Source organism: Molossus molossus, unplaced genomic scaffold (genome assembly GCF_014108415.1).
Source record: "Molossus molossus isolate mMolMol1 unplaced genomic scaffold, mMolMol1.p scaffold_m16_p_5, whole genome shotgun sequence".
In the NCBI taxonomy this organism is placed as follows: domain Eukaryota; kingdom Metazoa; phylum Chordata; class Mammalia; order Chiroptera; family Molossidae; genus Molossus; species Molossus molossus.
Window position 1 is genome coordinate 76,058,413 of NW_023425388.1, and position 6,719 is coordinate 76,065,131.

General features: G+C 36.8%; 1 pseudogene; it reads left to right on the top strand.

The window, feature by feature from the left end:
• Positions 1–3,547: 3,547 nt before the first annotated feature.
• Positions 3,548–6,164, top strand: LOC118616879 (annotated as a pseudogene).
• Positions 6,165–6,719: the final 555 nt, after the last annotated feature.

The window sequence follows — 6,719 nt, forward strand, 5'->3', positions numbered from 1 at the left end:
TTTGCCCATTTTTTAATTGGTTCTTTGTCCTTCTCGTGTTCAATTGTGTGACTTATTTGTATGTTTCAGAAATTAACCCCTTATCAGAAATGTCATTGGCGAATATGTTCTGCTATAAATTGGCTTCCTTTTTACTTGGTGGTTTCTTTTGCTGTGCTGAAGCTTTTTAGTTTGATTTAGTCATATTCGTTTAATTGTTTCCTTTGTTTCTCTTGCCCTAGGTGATATATCGGTGAAAATTCTGCTACATGAGATGTCTGATAATTTATTGTCTGTTTTCTTCTAGGATTTTTATGGTTTTGTGACTTTTATTTAAGTATGAAATCTACCTGCTCATCTTTAATGATTATACACATTCACATATACACACTATATATATTTTTAATGAATTTATTGGGGTGATATTAGTTAAAATCATATAGGTTTCAGGTGTACAATTCTATAATAAATCATCTGTATATTGTATTGTGAGTTCACCACTCCAAGTCAAGCCTCCTTCTATCATCATTTATCTCCATTATTCCCTTTTCTACCTCCTCCAAATCTTCTTCCCTCTGATAATAACCATACTATTGTCTGTGTCTAATCCTTTTCTTTGTTTAATCCCTTCACCTTTTTCACCTAGCCCCCAAAACCCTCCCCTCTAACAGCTCTCTGTTTGTTCTCTGTATCTATGGCTCTGTTGTTATTTTATTTGTTAGGTTATTTAGTTTGTTAGATTCCACATATAAGTAAAAGCATATGGTACTTGTTTTTCTCTCACTGGCTCATTTCACTTAGTATAATACTCTCCATGTTGCTTCCCAGCGGTCCGGAGAGGGAAGTTCATAGCAGTACATGCCTACCTCAAAAACAAAATCAAATGAAGCAAACAAACAAAAACCACAAGAAAAATCTCAGATAAACAATCTAACTCTACAACTTAAAGAATAAGAAAGAGACCAACAACAGCAAAAAAAAAAAAAAAAAAAAAAGCCCAGAGTACATAAAGAATGGAAATAATAAAGATCAGAATGAAAATAAATGACAAAGAGACTACAAAAAAAATACAAAATATCAATGAAACCCAGAGTTGGTTCTTTGAAAAGATAAACAACAGTGATGAACCTTTAGCCAGACTCGTCAAGAAACAGAGAGAGAGGACCCAAATAAAATCAGAAATGAAAGAGGTGAAGTAACAACTGACATCACAGAAAGACAAAGGGTTGTTAGAAAATACTATGGACAACTATATGCTGACAAGCTGGACAACTTGGGGAAAATGGAAAAATTCCTAGAAACACACAATCTTTCAAAACTCAATTAGGAAGAATCAGAAAGCCTGACTAGGCTGATAACAACTAATGATATTGAAACAGTAATCAAAAAACTCAAAGCAAACAAGAATCCTGGACCAGATGGCTTCACAAGTGAGTCTAACTTAACATCCAAAGAAGAACTAACACTTATTCTCCTTAAATTATTCCAAATATTTTAAGAAGAGAGAAGACTTCCAAGCTCTTTTTATGAGACCTGCACTATCCTAATCTCAAAATAGAGAAAAACAGTACAAAGAAAGAAATTACAGGCCAGTATCCCTGATGAACATAGATGCTAAAATCCTCAACAACATATTACCAAATCTGATGCAGCAATATATTAAAAAGATCATACACCATAGTCAAGTGTGATTTATCCCAGGGATACAAGGCAATAAAATATCACATATCTCACAAAGCAGTATTTTCACCTATACATCTCCTAGGGCAAGAGAAACAGGAAAAATAAACAAATAGGATTACAGCAAACTAAAAAGCTTCTGCATAGCAAAAGAAACCACCAACAAAATGAAAAGGAGCCCACTGTATGAGAGAACATATTTGACAATGATACAGCTAATAAAGGGTTAATTTTCAAAATAAAGAACTCACACAATACCAGGAAAACAAAGAATCCAATTAAAAAATGGACAAAGAACCTGAATAGGCACTTTTTCAAGGAAAACATACAGACGGCCAATAGACAAATGAAAAAAATGCTCAACATCACTAGTCATCAGAGAGATGCAAATTAAGAATACAATGAGGAACTTATATGCATGTATGCATGAACAGTGGACATGGACAACAAACTGGGGAAAGGGCCGGGAGGGAGGGGGAGGGTGGAATCAGTGGGGGAAAAAGGAGAAACATCTGTAACAAAAATTAATTAATAAAAAATAAAAAAATAATAATACAATGAGGTATCCCTTCACATGTGCCAGAATGGCTACCATCAATAAATCAACAAACAAGTGCTGGTGTAGATATGGAGAAAGGGGAACCCTAGTACATTGCTGGTGGGAAGACAGACTGGATCAGCCACTGTGGAAAACAATATGATGTTTCCTCAAAAAATTAAAAATGGGACTGCCATTTTACCTGGTGATTCCACTTCTAGGAATATATCCTAAGAATCCTGAAACACCAATCAGAAAGAATATATGCACCCCTATGTTCATACCAGTGCTATTTACTATAGCTAAGGTCTGGAAACAGCTCAACTGACCATCAATAGATGAGTGGATATAAAAGCTGTAGTGCATTTATACAATGTAATACCATGTGGCTGTAAAAAAGAAGGAGCTCTTACCATCTGAGACAGTATGATGGACCTGGAGACTAGTATGCTACGCAAAATAAACCAATTAGAGAAAGACAAATATCACATGATTTCACTTATTCGTGGAATCTAATGAAGAAAACAAACCAATGAATAAAATAGTTCCAGAGGCACGGAAGCATGGAACAGAACGACAGACCTCAGAGGGGAGGGGGCTGAAGGGGATGTGAAGAGATTAACCAAAGAAGACATATGCATATATGCACAGCTCATGGACACAGACAATGTTGTGAGGGAGGCCTGGGTTGGGGCTGAGTGGAGGCGGGGAAAGAAGAGGGGGAAATGGGAGCATCTGTCATACTGTCAACAATAAATAAATTAAAAAACTGACCCTGCAAGTTTTGACCAACATATATAGTCGTGTAACCCAGCATGATAATCAAGACATAAAATAGTGTCATCATCATTCCAAAAGTACCCCTGTGCTTCATTGTAATAAATTTTTCCCCTACACCAGCCCCTGGCAACCACCAATATGTTTTCTGTTTCTGTAGTTTTACCTTTTCCAGAAGGTCATAGAAGTGAAATCATATAGTATGTAGCCACTTAAGCCTGGCTTCTTTCTCTTAATATAATGAATCTGATATGCATCTATTTTGTTTTGTGTCATTTGTTTTTCTTCATTGCTGAAGAATATTCTATTGTATGGATACACTACTCTTTGTTTAACTAGTCCCCAGTTGAGGAGCTTTGGGTTGTTTCCAGTTTGGAACACTTAAGAAAAAAGCTGTTATAAACATTCACATACATGTTTTAGTGTATGCATCCAGTAATGGGACTGCTGAATAATATGGTAAGAATATGTTAAACTAGCCCAGCCAGTGTGGTTCAGTGGGTTGAGCATTGTCCCATGAATCAAGAGGTCGACAGTTGGGATCCCGGTCAGAGCACATGCCCAGGGTTGATCTCCAGTAGGGGGTGTACAAGAGGCAGCTTGATGATGTTCTCTCATTGATGTTTTGATCTCTCTCTCCCTTATCCTCCTCTCTATATAAAAATCAATAAAACATATATTTTTTAATAAGAATATGTTAAACTACATGAGAAACTCCCAAACTGTTGTGCAATATAGCTGTATCATCGTACATTCACACTAGCAATATGTGAGTTGTTCCAAGTGTTCACCAATACTTAATATTGTCAGTTGTTTTGTTTGTTTGTTTTAGAGAGAGAGGAAAGGAGAGAGAGATAGAAACAGCGATGTAAGAGAGAAACATCTATCAGCTGCCTCCTGCATGCCCCCTACTGGGGATTGAGCCTGCAATCCAGGCATGTGCTTTGACCAGAAATCAAACCAGGACCTCCCAGCCCATGAGACTATGCTCAATCCACTGAGCCACACAGGCCAGGCAACACCATCGTTTTTTTTTAATCCTCACCTGAGGATATTTTTCCATTGATTCTCAGATGGAGTGAGAGGGAAGGAAAGAGAGGGAGAGAGAGAGAGAAACATCGATGCGAGAGAGACACATTGATTGGTTGCCTCCCCCATGACCCTACCCAGAGCTGGGGATGAAACCAAAACTGAGGTATGTGCCCCTGACCAGAATAAAACCCACAACTCTTTGGTCCGCAGGCCAATGCTCTAACTGCTGAGCCAAACCAGCCTGAGCTGTTTTGTTTGTTTTTAATCTAGCCATTTAATGTATAGTGAAATCTCATAGCTATAATTTGTACTTTCATATTGACTAATGATGTTGAAGATATTTTTTATCTTCTACTTTGCTCTCTTTCAAAATTGTTTGTCTATTCTAGTCCCTTTGTCTTTTCATATAAATTCTAAAATTAGCCTGTTGGTTTCTATGAGAAACTACTGGGCTTTTAAATGTCATTGCTGACTCTCGAAAAATTAAGATCTACACAAAATTGGATCTTCTCACCAAGAAATATGGCATTATCTCTCCATTCATTTAAAATTTCTTTCATCAGTAGTTTCTTGTATTCAGGTATTGAACATATTTTGACACATTTATACCTAAGTATTTCAACTTTGATGCTATTGTAGTGCTAATTTTAAAATTTCCATTTCCAAGTCTTTATTGCTAGTTAATCAATAATTTAACAATCAAGGATGCTTTAGTGGCAAAAGTGATAAGGGTTCACAGTAAAGTGTCAATAAATCTTTTTGGTTTAGTAAATAAATAAATAAGTAAGTAACATGATGGGGGGAAGAATCAGAAAGCAGCCTCACATTCCAGAGAGAGAGTAACCTACGGAAGTAAAGGGTCAAACATCTAAATGCTGTCCTGATATCATGCAGCTGTCCTCTGGAGCTTATCTTATGTTTCTTAGACATTCAGACATGTGCCTCCTTCTTGACATTCGGGTCTCAACGTATACGTCACTCACTAGCCCCACTTCAGTCCTGCTCTCAGTCATTTTACTGTCAATCTACACCATTTTAGTTTTTTCATACCCCCTTTTTTTTTTTTTGCTTGACCCTTCCTATTATTTGATTTTTTTTTGGTCTTCCCTCATTAGTTTTGTTTACTACTATATAAAAATACCTGGAATAGTGTCTGCCACATAGAAGGCATCAATATGTGCTATTGAATGAAAAAAAGGAAAAATGCATAGGTATTGGGGTGAACTAAAAACATAACCATTTTTAAATATAACAACAAAAAAAGAAAATCTACTTAAAAGACCAAAATATATCATGAAGTACTAGAAATAACCTTTTTTAAGTACGAAACATCTTTATGGAATAAAACATAAACTATCTATTGCAGCACCTCAAAGAAGGCTTGAGTAAATACTGTATTCATGATTGAGAACCCCCAAATCCCAAAAGATTTTTTTCTTAAGTAAAATTATAAATTTATTGAATTTTCTGGGGCCAGCGCTGGACTGATAGAAGTGAGAGTCTTGACTAGGGTGCAAAATTTTAACAAAAGAGCACCAAAACACTCAGCAATCAAAATAAATAATATCTTAACACACTCTTTTAAAAAATAAACATTAGTATAATAAGTCAGTGATTAACAAAGTATAAAAAATTTCAATAAAGAGTTAAAGACAGGCCTTGCATCCAGAACCTCCATCTTCCAGTAATTCGCCAAAATGACTAAACAAAGAGAAAGATAAGAGGCACCTACTATTTGTTCTCTGGGCCTTTAGAAAACATGGAGTTGTTGCTTTGGCCGCATACATGTGAGTCTACAAGAAAGGTGATGTTGTAGACATCAAGGGAGGGCACTATTCAAGAAGGAACGCCCCACCAATGTTCCCAGGGTAACACTGGAGGAGTCCTCAGTGTCACCCAGCCTGCGGTGGGCATCCTTGTAAACAAGTTAAGGGCAAGATTCTTGCAGGGAATTAATGTACATATTGAGAATATTAAGCACCCCAAGGGCAGGGATAGCTTCCTGAAACGTGAAGAAAAATGGTCAGAAAAGGAAGGAGGCCAAAGACAAAGGTACCTGGTTCAGCTGAAGTGTCCGCTGGCTCCACCCAGAGAAGCTCACTCTGTGAGAACCACAGGGAAGAAGCCTGAGCCCCTTCCCTCTGGATTCATGGCATGATAAGTGTAAGACAAAATAAAATAAAACTCCTCTGTACTGTTTGAAAAAAAGAAACAGAATGAAAGACAGGATGAATTCTGATTTTCCATTTTGCCTCTGTCTCCCGTGTGGCTTGGCATGGCACTGTTACCAAATGTCTTTATCAATAGTATTGACATTGTATTATTCAGGGACTTTGACATTTATTTTATTTTCTAAAATGTTGCATTAAAATATTACTTATCTGGATTGTTGAGTTTTTTGGCACCCCTTATATTTTGCTCTGGCAGTAGATGCTCCATTCCCCTCATTTAACTTATCCTAGTTTGGGCCCATTTCTATGAAAATTACATAGGATTTTTATTGAACTTATCAGATTGATTCTAAGGTCTATATATAAACAAAATAGGTCCAAGAATAAATAGTTAAAAGGCAGTAAAATTTAAAAATCAGGCAATCCTTGGAAAACCTACTATCACAGGTCAGGGTCTAACCACTCCTCCACCTCAAGAAGGATGAAGATGAGGCCTAGTGCCTGGAGGGTGCAGACAAGGGAACTAGACAGGAAGAGCAGGG